Consider the following 22,693-nt stretch of genomic DNA (forward strand, 5'->3'; position numbering starts at 1 on the left):
GTGCTGTGTGTGTGTGTGTGTGTGTGTGTGTGTGTGTGTGTGTGTGTGTGTGTGTGTGTGTGTGTGTGTGTGTGTGTGTGTGTGTGTGTGTGTGTGTGTGTGTGTGTGTGTGTGTGTGTGTGAGACCACCTTGGACTGGCACAGGGAGACGAGAGGGGCTGCAGGTCCCCTCTTTTGAAGTGGTAAGAAGCCATGTTTACGCCACAGATGAAAGAAAGCCCAGGAGGTCCTCAAGTGTGTGTGGGCGTGGGGGGAGCGGGGGGGACATGGCGTCGGAGACATACCCCGGAAATTGTTTCGGGGGTTAAGTCCTTCTTCATTAGTATGTGTAGGCATATCATTTTGATTTGATGAATACACACATGTAATTTGAACGACAGAAGGAGGATCGGATTAACTTATCTGTACTTGTCGTTCATTGTGATTAGCCATGAGGATCATTATGTTTTTCTAAGAATACTTATCATACATATTGTAACCCTAGGAAGAGACTTGTATAAACCTGGTTGTATTTGATCGTAGAATGTAATCAGCTGAGATGACTGTATGATTTGCTCTTTAAACAATACAATACCAAATGATTTTATAACAGGAAAACAAACCTCGTGAGGTAGCAGATGGTATCCAGACACGTTGTTTGACAACGTGCTCATCATCTCTACTGCAGATAGCATTTGTGTATAGCACAATAATGCTAATTTCAAGCTGACTCAATTTACCACCCTAGTAGGAACAGGAAAACAGTACATTTATCTTTATGTATTTTCTTTTCTCCAACCAATATGCAATGGACTGGGATAAATATGGACTACCACACATAAACAAAATAATTTGATTGGCTTTGTACACATAACACAGCAAAATCCACGGCCATAGCTATGTGGTCTACAATGCGCAAATAAATCCGAGCTCAGCTCATAATAAAAAGGCAGAGCAAGCAAGAAACGGACAACCCGCAGTTACAGAAACTAATGTATTCGTTGAAATTTGTAAAAAAAATAAAAAATAGCAAAAGTAAACGCAACAAAATATAAAACATTGGTGGTGAAGGATACAGTCGACGCTATGGACCCAGGTTCAGATGGCAGGCTGGAGAGCCTCCCAGATGAAAGGCATCGGGTTTGATCCCATACCAGCTCAGCAATGACCCGTAGCCTCAGAAAGTAAAGCCCGGGTGTGTTTCATCTTTTGACGTGCACAGAACCGTGTGCATGCGCTTCCCAATAGGAAGTACCATCTCCTGTTATGTTGAAGCTTAATGAGGGAGAAGGAGCAAAACTTTGGAAAGAGAGTGGTGGAAGACCGGGAGCGAAGCAAGGGCAACCAGAGCATGTCAAATCCCCCCCAACTAATCTTCCTGCGCCATACGCAGGGTTGGTTTTTTGTAAAAAAAGAAACCCACAATGGGTCAAGTTTATCAGGCGCTGCTAAGCCTAGCCTATACGGCGGAGCTAGCCAGCAGGCTAGCAGCTAAACCAGCACTCACCGGCACGAGTTGTGTGTTGGTATTCAGCCCCGCACGCCTTAGCTTTAAACGCAACATGCTAATTCAGCGAAGGCCCCAGAGAGAGGGGCGGCTTGGGGTTGATCGCTGAAAGCAATGTCTGGCTGAGAGTTCTGAGCGGGAAAAGCATATGTGCTGCAGACGTATACTCTGCCGCAGTCGGCTTGTAGTTTCAGAGAAAACGGTCTGAAGGGGAAGCACATGGCTCCCATTAAAACATCCAAAGAATGGCCTTCCCTGGAACACCAATACGCTCGGCTTATTGAAAGATAGAAAGAATGAGGGAAAGTGACACATGGAGGCTGCAGAGGTGTAGAGTTATGGCGACCGTTGGGGGGGGGAAAGCTCAATATTTCACACCACTCATTCTGCATTCACTTTGACGTGGATGGGGAGAGAAAAAAATAAAAAGAGGCGAAGATAACCTTCAGATCCCTCACCATCAAAGCTCCCCTGATGCTACGTCACACCAACCTCCCTCTCTCTCCCCGCTGTTAACGTCAAAATGGGCATTAAGTTGTGCTCGTGAGACCACGCTGATATCACCCAGCTCCAGTTCCCGGGGGGGGATGGGGGGACTCTGAGTTCAGCATGACAAGGAGCACCGCTCACTTCCGCGCTTAAAAACAGGACTGCGGAGGCCATGGAGAGTGGAGCAATTTACGGAGCAGTGGAAAACTGTTTTAAATCTGGGATGGACTGAGCAACTATGTTCAAAGATGAACAACAAAGCCCAACACGGACGGCTTTCCTCATACATATATTATGGATTTTTCTTTCGAAGCGGATTCGACAACAGCGAAGGGAGCGAGAGCATCTGATTGGCTGGAGTTTTTTGGTAGAACCCAAGGCTGGGGCCATATTTCCGAATAAACTACTGCATAGCCAAGGCCATATCACAGCCAAATATCATCGATACAAGAGGTAAAAGTGGATATCAGGATGTTATCACGAGTTCTCTCAAGTGGCTTGCAAAAGAAAAAAAAATTATATATTGTTTTGGGATGCCAATATGTTTGTGTTCCTCAATAACTTGAACAGCATTAACAAGTGGCAAGGCACGTTGGATTTCCTTTTGCTTGTCTCTCATTGATTGCAAATAGCATTAGGTAGTCAGTGGATGGGATTTTTTGTCAGTGGAGCATATAGCCACAGCCCCCACTCAACCTTTTATGAGTGCTGCTGTCATTTACTACAGCATTTTGACGTGATAAAGGAATGCAAAGACACAAAATACCATTCATTATCACACTCACTAAGTATATTAACTATAAATTCTATTCAGCTCCCTTCCCGTGTGGGGATGGAGAGAGAGAGAGAGAGAGAGAGAGAGAGAGAGAGAGAGAGAGAGAGAGAGAGAGAGAGAGAGAGAGAGAGAGAGAGAGAGAGAGAGAGAGAGAGAGAAATGGGGAGGGGGAGGGGGGGGGGGGGTCGAGAGAGGGAGAGGGGAAAGAGGAGTGAGGCTTGGTGGAAATAGAAGAGAAGGGAGGGAGAGAAGCGTGGTGGTGGTTGTGGTAGCCTGTGGAAAGAAGCAAATAGCGTATAGCAGACCAAACTACACCCGGGCAAAAGCAGCCCGTAGCCAGAGTCAGCTTTACAGCCCCTAAAGGCGACCTGCAATTTGTCGGTTTGCATTTCTATTTTCCCCTCATCTTTTCCCTTTCCCCGTGTTGTGCTCGGCTGGAAGTGGGATCGGGGGGGCTCTTCGATGTAACTTACGGCCGCATGACTTGGACTGCGTTTCAGTGGCTCTCAGCGGATTACTAAACGTCTCCAGAGCACTGCCCGGGAATAGCGATATTCAGCACTCTGGACGGCGAATAAGCACTCGAGGTAAGCCTATGTACTTGATAACGAAAAAGAAATCACCGACGTCGGTATATTGAGCTTATTTATTTTTTTGCTCTCTCTCTGTCTCTCTATCGGCGCGGCGGTGGTTGTGTTGAGGGACCGGAACAGTTTCGGAACATGCTATAGCCCTGTGTGTGTGTGTGTGTGTGTGTGTGTGTGTGTGTGTGTGTGTGTGTGTGTGTGTGTGTGTGTGTGTGTGTGTGTGTGTGTGTGTGTGTGTGTGTGTGTGTTAACACGGCTTCACGAGCACGAGGAGAGGGTCGCACTGACATCGTTCCCGCTTCACGTGTTGGTCATGGAAGATATAGGGTTTATTCATGTGTGCTTTCTCTGTCAATCTATCCGCTGTTTTAAATGTATTACGGTCAGATACTGCACTATTTTGTCTTTAAAATCGCTGCGCCGCAGTATTCTGCCTCTGTTTCTGCCTCCGGTTGCGCTTCTAACTTTATAGGCAAAATATTGGACATTGCGTTTGTTAGGCTACTTCTGTATGTTGTTGTTGAGCCCGTGTTCAAGGATTTTGAGACGGTGGGGGAAGTCAGTTATATCTAGGCGTACCTGTTAAAATTAGCCTATATAAAAAAAGAAAAAAATACATAAATGATGATGAATGCACCAAGCCCATTAAATTACGTGACGGCATATGTGTGGGAAGTACGAGGCCTACCCTAATCTTTCCGAATCAAATGCCCAAAACGTTGAAATTCTATTGTATTTTTTCCCGCTATGGGAGTAAAGTAAAAAAATAAGTCTCGTGGCGCTATTTGTGGCAGCTCTTTATTCTGAAGAGTCAGCGCGTGTCCGCTCAGCAGCGGCTCGTGCCTCCCGTCTGCAAAGGAAGCCATGCAGCTCGTGACAGCCACGAGGCGTTTTACCCTTGGCTCTGCGCCAGCGGGAGTTACCGCGGGAGAAGTTAAGGCCCCGGCAAAGCTGAGTCTCTTTTGACATGCCACTCATCACGATGACAGCATCGAGACAGCACCCCGTCCGCCGAACCTACGTGCGCGCGTGGTGCTAGACGTCTTCATGCGCACAGCGGGTCACGCCAACTCGTACATCTCGAAATGTAATCTGATGATGATGTAAGTGAGGAAAAACCGCCCGTGTGTGCCAGGAATGATTTTCTTTTCTTTTTTGGCGAGCAGTTCTCTAACAAGCTCCCATAGGTATCCACGGGTACGCATGAGCGCGCGCCCCCACACACACACACACACACACACACACACACACACACACACACACACACACACACACACACACACACACACACACACACACACACACACACACACACACACACACACACACACACACACACACACACAATGTAATCCTACATTTATATTAGGCATGCTTGGAGTTTAACAATGATGATTAAGTTGATGATTGCATGTGTGGCAACTTTTCATTATATCTCCACTCAGCAAGAGAAAGGGCAGGACTGAAGTGGGGAGGAGAATAGAAATAATGGATCACAACACAATCTACTTCTGTGTCCTTGCAGAACACCAAACCATGAATTGGCATTTACTTTTGTGTGCTTTTGCGTGTTGATCTGCCTCTGAATTATTTAAACCGCACAGGCAGCATAAGGCCAATTGTACGGAACACTCTGCTTTTATTAAAAGGATAAACAACAAGGCACATATCCATCGTTCATGCCCAATTTATTATCCAATAAAACAGAGCGCTGAGATTTATTTCAATCGGAAGCCTTCAGTATGGAGGACAGTGCTCCTGACCCCCCCCCCCCCCCCCCCCCCCACACACACACACACACACACACACACACACACACCTCGTTTATAACACTCGGAAACCAAGCAGCCAACGACTAGGGGGACATAGGAGCCGTTGAATCCGAGGGTATTTATCCCTGTGCTTACTTCCCCCTATACCAATTACACAGCAGAGAGACTTGTTTCTAGAGGAGTGCGTGCGGCTGATGCGGCGAGGGCCGTGTGAGGCAGCAGCAGCGGCGGCGTCTCCCGCAGCTCATTCTAACACCTCTCTGCGGCGTGTGTCACATGATGAAGATGATGATGAAGGGGGATGACGAAGAACCCTCCGGGCCCCCCCGCCACCCTCTCAGAGCGAGGCTGTGTGTGTGCGTGTGGGGGGGGGGGGGGGGTATCTGATTGCATTTGGCGTGCCAGGCCAGGGCCTGTTTCTAGTAACCATGCCGATGAATGGATAGATGGATGGGTGAATGGACGGATGAATGGATGGATAGATAGATGGCTGAATGAATGGACGGCTGAATGGACGGCTGAATGGATGGATGAATGGATGGATGAATTGATGGATGGATAGATGGATGAATAGTTGGATGGCTGGGAGGGTTGCGTGCCGGTATTGGGAGCAGGCACAAGATCCCCATTTATGAGCCACTTAAAATGCGGGGCCTTTCCCCATGCAGGAAGCAATCACTGCTATAAACACACCATCACAGGACAGGCCGTCCAGGCACGGGGGGGGGGGGGGGGGGAGAGAGCCATCCCCTAGCGCCCCAATGTACACCACCTCCTAGCCCCCCCCCTCCCCACACACACACACACTCACACTTTCAATCTGCATCCTATCTCGCCTTTACAGTCACTCATGCACTCTCTAACCCCTCTCTCTCTCTCTCTCTCTCTCTTCTCTCGCCCATCAGCCGACAAAAGCCCCCCCCCCCCCCCTCCTCCCCCTCCTCCCCCTACATCCCCACCATCGCCTCCGCAGTGAATTGTGGTCAATTGAAATGATCAAATGAAGACAATTGGCAAGGCAATGTCTGTCACAGAGAATATTAGGCTGAGATGAACTGCACCACTGAAAGGGGGTGTGGGGTGGTGGCGGGGGGGGGGGGGGGGGGGCAGGGGCACGTGTCAGGAATAGTCAATGTGCTTACTCACTCTGAACTCATCTAACTGCTGTTGTGGCTTCCATGGGGAGCGGAAGAGAGTGTGTTTGTGTGTCGGTGCGTGTGTGTCTCTGTGTGTGTTTGTGTACAAGAAGGCGAGGGAGGGAGAAATTAATTATGCCAATGCTCTTTCCCCTTGCAAAAGGCTTTGTCGTTTTGTTGTTGCGGAGCGATGCGGCTATGCGACTGTGCTACAGTTTTTGGCCCCGTGCTGCGATCGGGCCACCGCAACAGAACCGACCCGACGGAGTTGGCGATGTCGGGCCACGCCCCCTCAACCTCTCCAACCCCTCCAACCCCTCATCTCCATGTCCACCCATTCATCCATACGTTCTCAGCCACTGGTATTTCCGACGCTACTCTGGGCGCTGCAATCCCTCCCCTCCCCCTCACCCCCTCATCCGACATCATGGCGTCCACTCCCAATCAATAGCCAAATTGCACCACCGATCGATAGCATAGGGCTGTGATATCCAATAACGGGGCCGGGGTGAGAGAGGAGGCAGGGGGGGGGGGGGGGGGTAAACATCCAGCTCACTGCTTTAGCACCACAGACTCTATGAAAGGAAAACACTGTTTAATTATGGATCAAAAACACCAACCTTGTTAGTGAGCCATGCAGTCTGTGCTTTCATTTGCATCACATCGTCCTATGCAAATGGTAGTGCAGTGTTGGGGAAACATAATTTAAGAGAATAAGCTGACACCATTTTCTTTTGCATTTTCCTTAATCATGCACAAACAAGCATACGCAGACATAGGCACAAACACACACCCAAAACAATATCTATACATATTTATTCAAAAGACACACAATTCAACTACCTAAACAAGAGTCATGAAAGCTAAACATTTTCTTACCATGCCCTAAAAACGTTTTTGTGAAAATCCTGTTTAGTTTCGACATTCGATGAGATACATAACAATTAAACGAGACAGTCCTAACCAAGTTGTTTTCCGCATGCAGACGTAACAATGAGATATGACCCCAACCCTGGCAGCAGAGACAAGCAAGGGAAGTGTTATGTTTTTGGAGGCAATTAATAAATGGGCTCCTTAAAAAGATGAGAACAAGAAAACATTCAGCTGATGGGATTCCATACATGGAGGTGAACAGGACCAAGGAGAAGATCCATCTCCTTTCACTTCTACAGTAGTAATATCTGTAGGGCTATCCTTTACTGCCTTAAGGCCTCCACCCAGATGGTGTGGGGGGGGGGGGGTTCATATCGTTAAGCTGACTGAAGCACCTTCAAACCAAGGTCAAAAGACAAAAGACGTTGACGCACACCAGCACACATTACGATCGCTGGTTTTGCGTGAGCTCTGCATCGCAATTAGGTTAGCTTGAGATAAATGAGTGGGGTGGAAAAACGGACATCTTACCCGCGCATTTTTTTCCGCAAAAAAAGAGAAACTGAAAGCCTCCTCCCTTATCTCTGTCTCCTCTTATTGTTTGTCTCAGCTAATTTGTTACCCGAGACAATTTGGCGATGTGAGTGTGTGTCGTGAGAGGAGGAGTGAGCTGTAGCGGCGGGTGGAGACGTGTTTAGCATTCAGCGTGTATCACTAGCAGTAGTGCAGGCCGACGTATTGTGTGTTGGACCACGCTGGGTTGAGCGAGCACACACACCCGCACAAACCTTTTCACTTCATAGATTGAAGGAAACACACAGATACACTCACACACATGGGACGGAAACACTCCCCCCCCCCCCCCCCCCCACACACACACACACACACACACAAAGAGCCCAGCTGCACAGGGTTGTGGTGAGAAATTTGGAGCCATCGCAGCCATCCAGCCATGCAGTTATCAGGGATACAAAACTGATGGGAAATCAATCAGCGCAAGTGGAGTGGGCCCGGCTCGGTCCTGTATCTGCACGCCCCAGCCTGCACTGCTGAACGCCAACCCGTCTATACAGCCCTGTAACATCATATAGACCCAGTCAGAGATCCAATCCACGGCATAACGCCAGACCTGCTGTTGATCTACCATGATTACAGCATCCGACTTTCTGTTGGATGTTCTTTCTATCCGAAGCTGCCGCACTATATTACTGTGACGACCATTTCCTGTTGCATCTGGATATGCCGTTTGGTTTCTCCGTCCTCTAATCTCTGCACAGTGTGAGCGAGCCAGCAGGTAGAAGTGGCAGGTGTGGGTTTTGTTGGCGGTGGCGGAGGCAACAGCTTAAACAAACAGGAACGTGCGATGTGTCTATCCTAGCTCATATCTAATTCATGCCATTTTATAGTTTGCGCTCCATACAGCCAGGCAGAAGCTGCAGTGGGCTATGCTGTGGTTTGATTTTGTGCAGACACACACGCACACACACACACACACACACACAGAACTAAATGGGCAGACACTATAAATATTAATATCCTACTTAATAGCCACAGAAGTTCCTTTTAGGTGAGTGTTATATTTTGACTTTTAACCACGGTTACTCTGTGTTGGGTCTCTACGGGGCTGGGCGTGGGGAGCTATGCTTAAGAAGGCGGGTGTACTTGTATTGTTCTCTTTACCATAATACCGTAATCTGAGTTATTCTTCCCGCTCTCTTGAGAGACCACTTAAGTGCAGCGATGGAAGCTCGTACAACAAGATTGCCAAGATAACAATGGCCCAAATCGCCAGCCGTAGGCGTGTGCATGTGTGTGTCAGCGTATGAATACAGCAGAATGTATCTAAATGCAAATGCCAGACTCCATGCCTCCATGTGACAAGTGACAAGTGTGACAGAATCGTGCTTGAGAATCTGATGTATGTGTACCCTCTTCCTTTGCATTCTGCCAGAAATGATGGGTGCCCGCATGTCCTTATGAGTGGTGTGTGAGCTGTGTGTTTGGTCGACACGCTTCTGCAACGCGTAGCCGTTATGCATTGATGAGCGATCACTGGCGCATGCTAAAGTGACATGTTAGTTGCTCCAAGTTAATGGATTGTCACACTTGGGCGGAGGTAAATATAGCCACATAACAAGTAACAGCACTCTGTCAGCACATCAGTGCTATTCAATCAACATCCTTTCTTAAGTCGGGATACTAAATCGACCATCCGGTGTCATGGATGAAGCACTTTGCCTGCCATCTGCTGCTCCCCTGGGGGTTTTTGTTTTGTTTTTGTTTTCACGCAAACTCAAAATAGCCCTCACAATTACAGAATCCTTTCGAATTATTGGTTCAACAAACGAATGTTGCTATCTGGCGCTACAGTGACAAATTTAGACCCAGACACGTACCAGACAGTAATTGGCTAGACAAACGGGATCATGATCAAACTGGAAACATTTGGATAATGATGTCTTTTAATGTAATACCTGGAATGTTACTCGGTCTAAAACATGAATCACTTGTTTTCCTCATTTTTAACCATACCTAATGACCTCACACTTTTCACAGTAATGACATTTTCTCAATAGCTGTTGAATTCATTCATTTCTAAGCATTCAAACACCAAAAACAAAGTACTGATTTCGATATGGAGAGAAATGTGATGTGTCACCCACTGCTAGTGGAAAGTGATAAAGTGTCATACCCCACCCCACACACTCACACAACCCTTCCATTTGTATTGAAAAGAGTAGGGGAAAGGGAACTGCATACCAAGGCCATATAGCAGCAATGGCCAATATATAAGGTTGGCCCAGAAGACTCTTCTGCAACTGGAATAATAACCGAGCTGGCTGCAGATGTTGGTGTCACACAGTAAATCGACATCAAACATTGACAGAGCAATGTTCTCCCTTGCTGCGACACTCACTCGTAAGATGCACAGCGTGTGCATAATCAGGCGCACACATACGTGAATGCACACATTCTAATCTGCATGCCCGACTGCAGTGTGCCCCGTCTGTGCCACAAGCTGGCTTTTATGATTTCCCTTTTTCTGTACTCGGTGCACCGCTATTTGCAAAGTGGGGGTTAGCGGTGAACACATCACGCAACCAGTGCGTAGCTTAGTTTACTGTCACCGCTGTGCGTTCGAACCGACAGACGGGAACACGTCTGGGGGACATTAAAGGTGGAAAACGAGAAGTTGATAAACACTCTGGTCGTATGGATGAACAGCGGAGCGAAGCCGCGGCGTTTATCCAGGAGCTATACGGTATGAAACGATAGTTGATAAGGGCAGTAAACGGTCCGAGTTGTAACGAATCCCCTGAGCTCATAGATAATTGCTAGCGAGCCGATATCGAACCACGTTCACTCTCTTACCTTATTGAAGTGTCGGTGAGAAATGCACCGGGAGAATGAGTATTGTTTGGATAACTTTTTGGTGGTGTGCGCAGCAGACTGGAAGTGGCTATGACTGGCTGGGTGATACAGGTGTGGTTCTGTGTAATTACAGCTTTTTGTTGTCGTGTGTGGTTGGTAATTAACTCTGGCCTGTGGTGTCACGGCACGAAGGCTGCTCTAGACTCAACACGTACTTCTCTAAAAGCCCTGGACACCGATGACTGATTAAATTACACTGCCAAATGCACATGTCTCAGACACACGCACACACACCCACGCAACCTCAGAGTCACAGACACACACACACAGTCAAAGAAAGACCTACACACAAGACACACATGCACACAATAATGCACTATAGTATGTCCATAATCACATGCACATGTACATAGATGAGCGCTCACCTACACGCACAAATGCATTATACTGAGCACACTTAACGCAGCACAGTTGCACACATTGACAAAAACAAGCCGAACTTGCCCATTGGGATCATGCAGACGCAAGAAAGAGCAGAAGAGAAACGTATGCAAAAACAGAAATAGAAAACTCCTTGCAGCCACTCAGCCATTTCGCCCATCAGCCTAGTGAATCTCTTCTATCCATCTGTTCCCCATATGCACGTCTGTGTGTTTGTCTGTGTCTAAGTGCAGTAAACCGGGCCAACGAATCAACAAATTGTACCAGGCTCGAAACGATACAGATCATCAGAGTCCTGGCAGGTTGCAGAGTGTGAGTGTGTGTGAACAAGTGCAGGAAGAGGGGGGAGGGGGGAGGGGGGGGGGGGGGGCTGCGCTGCCGCACTGATGAGTGTACTGTAGTTTCTGCTGCAACTGGCTGGTGTGTGTGTGTGTGTGTGTGTGTGTGTGTGTGTGTGTGTGTGTGTGTGTGTGTGTGTGTGTGTGTGTGTGTGTGTGTGTGTGTGTGTGTGTGTGTGTGTGTGTGTGTGTGGCTCCAATCATCACTGGAGCCAAGGCGCCAAGTAGTTAGGGGTGGATGATGGTGTTGGTGAAATGGGGGCTCCACGGGGAGTCAAGTCTACTTTCCTGATCATCCATCCACCTCTCTCTCACACCCACACACACACACACACACACACACACACACACACCTTCAGCTATCACCTCTGTCTGCACTTGCGACAACACGACCAACAGGCACGGGATAACACACACACACACACACGCACACACACACGCTACTTTGAAAGTCTAGTGAGCTAAGCGTCCAGTTGCTCTACAATTAACGAAGCTTCGCTACACAGAAGATACCCCCCAGAGAAATTTAGCAAGCTAAGCTACTAAAACGTGTCAAAAGTAGTTTACTGCATCAGAGATACTTTTATTTTCAACCAACTTCATGCTTATTCAATGCTATCTCAGTGTCAATACATCTGAGGGTCAAACAGAGAGGCAGGAACATTTCTTGAGTTTAATTGTTCATAATTTACAAAACAATTACTTTTGTTCTCATCTCACCAAACGGCAGATTGAATCATGCACTGCCAGACTGAAAGATGTATACAGGATTAAAAAGATAAAGCTCACATTTCTATCTTAAAAGGGTTAATTTCTGCTGGAAACGAAAGACTGTTCAGTTCCCTCTGCCGTCTTTCCACAACTCTGTCTGTCTGTCTGTCTGTCTGTCTGTCTGTCTGTCTGTCTGTCTGTCTGTCTGTGCACTTGCGTGTGTCTATGGTCGTAGCATTAGCTCAATGATGGTACGTGTTGACACTGTCATACAGAAGACTTTCTTTCAGCTACCATCGACCCAAAACACCTAACCTCTTCCCATGTTTATCATCATCCCATATCTTACTGATTCTTCAATTTATTTCAGACGGCAGCAGAAATTTCCGCTGGACTGGAGCCTCAGAAATGCTCGGGAAATCTAGATTTTGTGGACACTACCGTGCTACGTGATCAATAAAACAGCTTCTGAAAAAGCGATTGAAAATAAGGCCAAATCAACCAAAGCTACTTGATGTCACCGCCACACTACTGAGGGATGTAGTTCAACTAGTAACGTCTCAACTTGTTGCAACGCTATTGCCCAGCACTGCACGTATGCACCACGCCTCGCCCTTCACTGAACCTTCACGTTCAAACGTTGCTGCTGTTGTTGTTATTAAGACCTCGGGGTTCATCATCCGTGTGGAACCTTATCGATGCAACAATGTCCTTGTCCGGTTATTGAACGGAAAATCTAAAAAACCTCTAAACATGACATGTGATTTTATCAGTGGCGCACTTCTTGATAACCTTGTGTGTGTGCGCGTGCGTGTGTGTACGGCCGATTCACTTTCTTTTGGTTCATATTTGTTTCAACCAATCATGTTGATGGAGGTGGGCATCTGAACCAATAACTTGTACGCTGGCCACTATAAATATCCACTTTCTTTAAACCCCTTCTGTAAGCTTCAGCTACTCACGCCAATGAGTTTTCTTTGTTCGAACATCTGTTAGAATAACAAGTCGTACCTACACCCCTTGCAGCTGTTGGTTTCTGACCCAGGCTCTGTGCTGTCTGCCCTCAGTCGTTTTGCCACAGCATAGCAGGACTGCCGGATCAGAGATAACACTTAGCATGATGCCAGGTGCTTGATCTTCACCCACACAGTGGTGGGGCAGACGGGTGAGCCCCCAGGGAGCGCTGTCCATGGCTAGAGGTGGGAGGTGGGGAAGGAGACAGTGACGAGCAGGGAGAGGGGGGAGGCTGCGATGGCCAATGTAAGCTAGAGACAAGGATATTGCTTATCCCCACCGTACTATAAATGGATTGAAACAAAAACCAAACAAAGAAAACAATGTTCAATTCAAAATAATAATCGCTCATGAATGCATAGCAAACACGTTTTGTGTACATAAATCGTGTCGAAGGAATGTGCAGCGCACACTCCCAGGCGTTTGACGACGGACACACACACACACACACACACACACACACACACACACACACACACACACACACACACACACACACACACACACACACACACACACACACACACACACACACACACACACACACACACACACTTATATGGGCTTGCAAGCACCCATCAACCGCAAACTGCGGTCGGGTTTCTCTTGAAATCAATCTATATACCTTGTAGAAATGTTAACGCTTAATGGAAAAATGTTACCTCTTAATGAGAGCGGATCAGACTCCTCCCCGTAGCCCCGCCGACCCCCTAACGTGCGGGGGGGGGAGGGGGGCAGATCGATAGCGGTGAGGCTTGCCTCCCCGGTCCACCGGCTGGCCAATCACTTGAAACTGTAGCGTCCTGATTCACCTCCTCGGACCTCCCCTCCCACCTCGGCCCCTCAGGCTTATCTGATTAAACCAGTGGTATCGGGTTCACACAGCAAGAGGTGCGAAAAGTGTGGTTGTGTGTGCGTGTGTGTGTGATTATGAGAGTGTGTGTGTGTTTCTGTGTATGCGGGAGAGAGGGTATTTATGTCTTTGTAGGTGTCTGTGTGTGTATGTGCATGTGTGTGTGCGAGGGTATGCACAAACATACCCTCTTAAAGAGGGTATGTTTGTGTGTGTTTGCGTATGGATAGGCGTATGTGTGACATGTGCGTGTGCGTGTGTGTGTGACATGCGTGTCCACATGCCTACGCGTGTGTGTTTCATCAAGGCTGATTAGGACAGATCTTTTACAAAAGCTATAATAGTTTCTTACGTTATTCCGGCTTCCTGGCGAGTCACTGAAGGGTAACTGTAATTACAAATCCGCCCTTCGACACGATGCTCACATTGCAAGTCGGTGGTTAACCCAGAGACACAGATCCAGAGGCGCCTCGCTGCGAGGGGCGGCGGGGGCTGTTTCCCCGCTCCCGGGAGGGTCTTTCTTGGCAGGGAGGTGACTAAAAGGGCTGATTGCTGGCCCTGCTTGGCTGAACCCTCTCACTCAATCACACAGGCATGTGCACGTATATACACAAGCGCACACACACACACACACACACACACACACACACACACACACACACACACACACACACACACACACACACACACACACACACACACACACACACACACACACACACACACACACACACACACACACACACACGGCTATCCGTCGGCATGGGTGAGGAGCTGTGAGGGTGAAATGTGTGTGCCCTCGACACGCAGGCAGCCAGGGTCCTGCTGCTAGCCATGCTTAGCTCAGCGGGGCGGAGCGGGAGAGCTGAACAACTACAAAAGCACCGCCGCCAGGCGGGGTGTCTCCGCTAACTTTTCCCCCCTGCTAACGGTGTTCTAGTTAGTTGAACATTTTAGGGGCCACAGTTCACAAAAGAAGGCCAAAACTAAATAGAATATAGTGCACTTTGTGGGGTGTCTTATCTGAAACACATTGTTATCGCCATGGCTGCGTTCCAAATCGCATACTTTTTACTTGTGGTTCGTACTGCAGCAGCAATTAAAAAGTATGTACTGCAGCACACAGTACATACAATTGGGACAAACTAAAGGTGATTTTGCTGATAAGAACACCTTTAGGGCCACCCAAGGGCTTCCACAGAGTCAGTTGATTCTTTGCAGCGCAAAGGATTATGGGGCAGAAGAGCGAAAATGCATGCTCGCTTCCAAACCGCGACCAAATATCCTGGTATGGTTGGCATACTGCATTTTCCATACTGTGTATTGCGACTAAATCTTTTTTCTGGCATACTAAATTGTATGGTAGGACGGGTATTGGAACGCAGGGTAGGGGAGGGTAAGGAATTAATATAGATAATTTGCAGAGCTACACAGACGTCTACATATGGATGGACAGTTAAAGGGTCTTGTCAGTTGGCTCTTTTGATTCTACAACCCGCTGTAAGATTTGTCCCCGAAACTATGGCTTACAAGACAATTTGGAAATTTGTGTCAGCCGTGCCATAGTTGAGAAGCTTCTCCTGGTTTTCTGGCCAGGCGTCGTGGGGGAAGACCTTAAAGCATTGGATTGATCCCTGGATCTCCTCATTGAGGTAGCTTCCAAATCTGGGGGCCGTCGACTAGGGCTGGGCGATTAATCACATTTGGATCGTGATTTCGAATGTAGCGTCAAACGGTCACAAAACTAATATAATCGAGTTTTGATTATTATTTATTTTCATTCAATGTTTTATAGAAAGTGCAGAACAGCTGGATACATATCTGTACATTATTTTAGATTTTAACATTTTCAAAGTGTTTTGTAACAATATGTTTCTCCAGTCTGGGGTGACCATTGCCTGCTTCGTGGAATCCAGTATTATCCCCAGTCAACGGCAATCCCTTGTGGAGTAATATAACGAATACAACCAAGGACACGTATATGTGTGGCTGTTGTCCTTTCAAATAACACAAATTGATGAAAAAACAATTATGTTATTAGAAATAAAGCCCTCTGTGACACTGCCCATCATCATCCTCAAACAAATGTAATCTAAAATCAATCTTGTTAACTATTCAGGAATGATCATAATCCTCTTTAGTTTTCTGACTCGAGCCTTGTCTGCTTCATCTCACTGGTCCTGAATGCAGTCAATGAACTTTAAGAGCATGCCATCTCTCTTTGGTCGGGCTGCCATGGCACCTCACTCTGTCAATGCCTTCCTAAGCTCTGAAATCGCTTGGCGGAGGATGAGTTAATACCTCCGTAGGGTGTAGCTCAAGGAGATGAGCTTTACGAAATGATTTGCCAAAAAGCATCTGAATGCGCTGAACTCAACTGTTTACATTTCCCCTCTTAAAGGCCCACTATGCAACTTTTTTAGCCAAAATTACATTAAGTATGTAGGTTGAGAGTTATGCTGATGGTTCTGCATCCATTTCTGGGTCGATTGGTGGGTGTGTCATTTTCCCATGTCGCCTCTACAGTGAAAAAGCGCATATGCAACTTGATCTGCTCGGACCGGGACATTCCGGATGTGACGCAGCGGAAGTATCCTCGAAAATGTAGTCAGATTGTAGTTTCGAAAATGCTTTACGGCACAGACACACACCCAAACATGGCACCGGCTAGATATAAACAGCCAGTTGCGAGGCAATTGTTGCATTCATCATGGATCAATTGACTGATAAGGAACCCAAGAGGAGACCGTCGGTGGAACAAAAGAAGAATGGACCAGAACTTTTTTGGCTTGATTTACCTTAATATAACAGGCTAAGAGTCATTGCGATGGTTCTATTATACATTTTTGTTCGATTGTTCGTTGTTTCGACTCACCCTTGCGCATCTTGGCGGAGAAAAGGAATATGTTTCTGCCGGCGACCCGCCGCCCACTCTCGCGGGAGTCTCGGGTCTCGCGAAGTAACGAATTGCTTTACGGCACAGACCCCCAAACACGGAACCGGCTCGATATAAACACAAGTCACTAAGGGATTGTTATATTCATCATAGATCAGCCGACTAAAAAGAGACAGAGAAACCCAATGTCGGAGGAACAGAAGAAGAGAAAAGGGAGACTGACCGGCAGAGAGGCCAGACACAAGTTCGTTGGGAAAGCTTTTCAGGAATAGCGTGAACTGAAAGAAAAAGAAGACTGCAAATCAGACGCCGACTCGGCCGTGTTGCTTTTGAAATTGAAAGTACCCTTGGGTGGCCTTTGTCTTCGTGGTATTCTTGATGTTGATAGTCTCTGTACAAATGTGTTTGCTCAACCATTTTGTTGTGAGCCCTGTAAAAATTGTTTTCTCGACCGTTTTGTTGTGAGCCCTGTATGTTTCTAGCTTGCTTGGTTGCAACCATATAAACACCTTTGTTTCCATGGGTGTTTTGCTGTTCGTCTGTCTCATCCCCCAGATACAGACTGAATCCCCGAATCCAGGTTCTTGTTTATTTAGATTATTATGTTGGCCAAACCTCTTACACTGATTGTTCTGTTCAACCTAAGATAAAACAATTATAATCTAAGATATAAATTCTCCCCGTCAACTATAAAAAATGATGGATTTATGTTTATTGCAATACAAATACACCCTTTTGTATAAAAATGTATAACCTTGCCTACACTTTATGAACATCTACTTCGGACATGGCTCCATGCATTCGCCGGCTTCTTTGAAAACAAATGCACATGGCTCGCGTAGAAGTGCATGGGGAAGGGTCGTCAACGAGTTGTTACGACAGTGTTGTGAAATATCTACTACGAAGCTGTAGGGGGCGCTGTGTAGAGAAATGTGCGTGCCAAAACCAAGAAAACAGCGAAGAAATGCCCGAAGTTGCATAGTGGGCCTTTAACCTAATGAGTAGGAGATCAAATATTCAAATCTAGTCACTTGCTCATAATTCTGAAACATATAATAGTTAACATCCGCTGTAAGATGAAACCAACCTTCTTTGCTCTCTTGTATTTCAGCAGTGGATAAAGAAGCAAAGTGCTCCTTGTGGACATGTGTGACAGAGTAGTGACCGCTGTCCACCGCACTCCCCTTTTAGCAGGCTGTGTTGAAGACACTCTGGGCTGCTCTGGGGATGTGTGGAGCCCATCGTGTTCCCTCCACACTGGAATGCATACCTAGGCATGGGGGAATAAATGATGGAAAAGATAAAAACTCTGCTCGTTGAAAAGATGTTCTTAATCATAGGGTAACTAAAGATAAATTCCTATTTAAACCGATAAACAGAGGGTTGAATCCTCAGCTAAATACTAAGCTCCTCTCCAAGGGCACACAACTCTCCCTGACTCGAGGCTGATACGATACGTCTTCCACCTCAGATTGAGGAGGTCAGACTCCTATTTACTCATTTCTCAATTACCATCTTTGACCTAGCGGTGCAAAATAAGTGATAAAATAACAATTATTGTGTCTATTAGTCTAGGCTTGGGTGTTATGCCGGTATACCAGGGTATACAACCGTGTCATTTACAACACCCCCTTCTTCGGTTAAATATTGCAGTGCGAATCGGGCGCCAGAAGTCCGCAGGCGTCAAGGTTGCTATGAAGAGTCTAGAGTAGTGTCTGACGCACTCCATCACGATGAACGATCATTTGTTTTGTAGCCTATTCTGATTGGTGGTCTTAATAAGAGCAACCTGTGTGGCATGCAGTGAATTGCAATGACGGTCCACACATGGCTGTGTGGGCCGAGGCTGACGGAGCCTCGGTCCACACATGGCTGTGTGGGCCGAGGCTCCGTCAGCCTCGAATGCAGCCGGGTTCCGGTGCCACACGTTTGTTCCCGTGCCCACAGACTGAGCCGTTTGACAGTGTCAAAGCAAAATATTCTTAAAAATCTGCAGAGTGAACCGGTAAGCGTTCCTTTCTGACCATTAACAACTTAAATCAAGCAAAGAAAGTGAACTCACCAAGCAACTGTTCGCCCATTTGCGGTGAACATTAGTCGGTTCACAAGCTTTCAATCCTCGACGTGCCTCACCTAAAGTATCTTGCATTCCCTGTGTGATCCGTCTGTGTCCCCGTCTATTTTAACAGAGACATAGCAAGCAGCCTTCACCTTCTCCACCAAGCACTCTTATCTTTTTCTTGGGAACTTCTTCTGCCAGGACGGGATGGTTGAGTTCCTCTGTTGAAGTTGTCCCAACACCTGATGTGCGGGCCAGGCTTTCAGTGTTTGCTGACAGTGCCTCTTTTCAAGGTGCCTAGATGCCCTAGGCTTGCTACCCCTTTTACTTTTTATGCATTTACCGGCAAGTATCGGTGTTCTCTTGTACATGTTCAAAATCCTAATTTGGAAAGCCCTCCCAGACAGTGAATAAAGACACAAACAAGCACGCTTTGAGAGGGTAAGTGTGAGGTGAAGGATACAAAGCTTTACCAGCTGAGCTGAGGGAACGCTAACCTAATATCACACGCACTGGCTTTAGCATGGTACACTTGACCAAAAATAGCCTCACGTTGTTTGGACAAATTAGGATTTCATGACACAATGTAAATGATGCAAATTAATATAGTGTAACTTGCGCTTTATTTGTTTTTCAACAAATAGCCTGTTGATTAGACTGAAGGTCATTAACATTGATGTTGTTAGCTAACGTCACGTAACGTCAAATGCAAAGTTAACAATCATAATTGCATTCCTTCCTCCTATATTAATATGCTGCGACCCTGCAGGGTTTTTACATTTACATTTTTTGCTCCCCACATTCCACTCCACTTTACCCATCAATGAATTAACCTGTGTCTGACTGATCACTCGCACAAACCTTTTTTATATGCATTTATTTTATATTATTTTGATATATAGATATATATCCAGCAAATTAAATCCTTCTTCCAGTCATTGAAGAATTAGTTTATCTTCTGTTTAGCAGCAACCTTCATCCATCTTACTGCTATCAGCATTCCTGAGGTAAAGGAGCAATATTGATTCACCCCTCTTAGAGGACATTGCTTGTAATTGTCTTGGTTTGGTTGTTGTTCCCTTGTTTAATGTTGTTATGCTACATGCACAGGGGTAGCCATTCTCCACCAAGTGTGGGACTAGTTATTTATAAGCAGCAATGCAGCAAATGAGGCGAAACAAATTTATGATCCAATCAGCCCAACTTCTATGTGAATGTTTGAAGTGTGATATCGGGGGGCTTCTTTGGTCAGTCTTCAAACTTATCGTGTTATGTGTGAAAGCCAGCGACGTGGTCTTTTTCATTTTAATTAGAACGTTTAAAAAAAGATCCGCTGGCACATGTGCTCTTGATATAAATTCAAGGTTGCACAAGGGAATCTTTACTCTTATAGGAGTGCGAGATGGTCGCACTGTAGTGCACTGCTGGCAGGATCACCGATTCCCCAAACCACGGCTGGCCCTCTTAGTAAATGTATTTGCACAGTGCAATTCTGTCAAAAAAGAAGCCCCAGCAAGTTGGTGTATGATGAAAGCAGTGGAAAATACAAGGAGAGGAAATGTCAACGTACCCTGTAGTGAAAGCGTAGCGGAAAAGAATGCTAAAATAAAATCTGCAAGCTGCTATATTCAAACATGGAGACTATAACAATGAAAGCTTTGACAAAAAAAAAAACTGCTAAAGCTGTCCAAGAAATCTACTCACCAAGTCAGATTTCGGTTGTTATCTTTTGCCAACCGTACTGCTAGCATTGAGCAAGCATCACTAGTTCAAATCAGTATTGTTTTCCTTTTAATGGACTGGTACAGGTAAAAGGTGTCGAGTCCACACTGTAGTTACTACCAAACATGAAAGGCATCTACTGGCAGCATCTCTTGTTTGGCCCTGCTTGCTATCTGGCACCGTTTGGCGACAGTTTCCTCGATTTGCATATAGTATACGAGAAAAATCTATCACACCTACATAGCTGTCCGCTGTCCGCACAATATGGCGACAACAATGGAAACATCGTCGGAACAAAAGCCATTTCGCTCCCTCCGGGGCCAACCTGGATGTGAAACGTGTGGTTCCTCGTGTCTGATAACAGACAGCCCGGCACTACAATGACTCTGTATCCGGCCGATCTATCGCCAACGCTGCAAAAGGTTGCCAGGACCGCATCGCATCTCCGTCTCTCGGCCCCCGATCTTAATTAAGATTTGATTTCAAACCCTCTTCTTGGCACGGCCAACTAGGAAAAAGGTCAAAGTCAGCTGCCCCCCCCCGCACCCATCCTCATGTACATACCCACACACACACAATGGTGTGCTAGTGCTGATTTTTTCACTGCTTGATTGTGTGTCGTGCCAGGTTGAGGGACCCCTGGCATTTTGTTAGGTGGGAGGTCACTGACAAGTGGGTGGGGGGTTGGTGGTCAGAGGAGTGCAGAGAGGGGGGCCCTCATATTGCTGGTTTTATCCAACCGCCACTTTTCCTCACGGCTTTATCATCAACCGCGACATAAGCGCCGGTAATCGGCCTATCTCTCATCAATGCTTTCCGAGTGGACAACTTATCGCCATAAATACACACAAGAAAAACAAATTAACTGCTGGCGTCAAGATCTCAATGTTTCCAATTAGTCAACACTTTAGGGTGGGGGGGGGGGGGGGGGGGGGGGAACGGCACATTAGCAGGAGTGATTGCCCAACGCCTTCTTGAAACTGTAAATTCCGACCACTTTGCAGTCATCAAAACAAGTTGCCAGTTCCCAGCTGTACACCACTGTACGCGTGTCACACGAGCCCACGGGCCTGATAACGCTGCACAGCCGCTTTTGTGCTGAAGTGTTCCAAGCATATGCGAGGCAAATTAGCCGGCAACAACAGCTAGATTAGAGGGTCTCCCACTCTAACGTGCACTCGCCGCCAAACCGCTGTATCCACACCGCAGCACATTTAACTATGAATAAACAAAATGACATGTAGTAAGTGGGGGTTCTAAAATCTTTTTTGTTGAATAGACTTTTTGTCAACTCATAACACTAATTATAGGTCTGCGTCTTTCATGGACCCGGACATGGGTAGGAGACATCTTCCCTAGTTGAGTCGAGAACCCGTGCCCTGGTACATCACAGTAGCAATACTATAACAAGTAATAGTTGTTGTGAGCAACACTTGTGTTTGTCCTACGATGTTGACCATTGTAAAAATGGTCCATTGATCCTCAAAACAGAGGTGTATATCGTAGTATATCATTTGGGACTTTGACATCACTTGTTTCTTTAAAACATGACAAATGTATTGTCGTCACTGGTTGGCTGGCTCCACATGTGGAGTTGCGTGTTTTGTAAGTGAAAGACAATGTCCCCTGCTCTTTGGCAATGTGATTCCGGAGTGCACTGGGAGTCAATCAGCTAAGCTAAATAGGGTTTAAAGGTTCATTATGCTGGCCAGAGGAGCCCTCCTGAGCTGTTTGGATTTAAAGAATTACATCCACTTTCCCACTAAGAAATAGGAGGGAAAGATTACATATTTTCACCCTTAAATTTGAACGGTTTCCCCAGAAGATGTCCACAAAATGGTCTTATCTCATCATCGCTAGGATTTAATAAAAAGATTAACAGAAGAGAACGAAAACTTTGTATTAAATGTATGGTCATTGTATGACAAGAAAAACCACCTTGCCGGCCCTGAGTGAATGCTAGCTAATGAGAGCCGCGGTATTCTTCAGCAGGCGCTTCACTTCCACGTCTGCACGCGGCACAGACGGCAGCCGCTACACACGACAATAGGGAATCATGGTGGCCGTTAGCGGGCGGGTACTTTACGCTCCGGGAACATTAGCCAAATGGCGGCGGCATAAAAAGCCCTGGCCATTACGCTCTACGGAGACTGCGGCTGGGAGATCTCG

General features: G+C 46.7%; 1 long non-coding RNA gene across 1 annotated transcript in view; it reads left to right on the forward strand.

Moving 5' to 3' along the window:
• Window positions 1-2,928: 2,928 nt before the first annotated feature.
• Window positions 2,929-22,693, forward strand: part of LOC132449856 (uncharacterized) — a 44,645-nt gene continuing 24,880 nt past the window's right edge. The window contains exon 1 of the long non-coding RNA XR_009523685.1: window positions 2,929-3,337. This is a non-coding gene — a long non-coding RNA (uncharacterized LOC132449856). The remainder of the gene's footprint in view (window positions 3,338-22,693) is intronic.

The sequence above is a fragment of the Gadus macrocephalus genome, chromosome 21 (genome assembly GCF_031168955.1).
Source record: "Gadus macrocephalus chromosome 21, ASM3116895v1".
Lineage (NCBI taxonomy): Eukaryota > Metazoa > Chordata > Actinopteri > Gadiformes > Gadidae > Gadus > Gadus macrocephalus.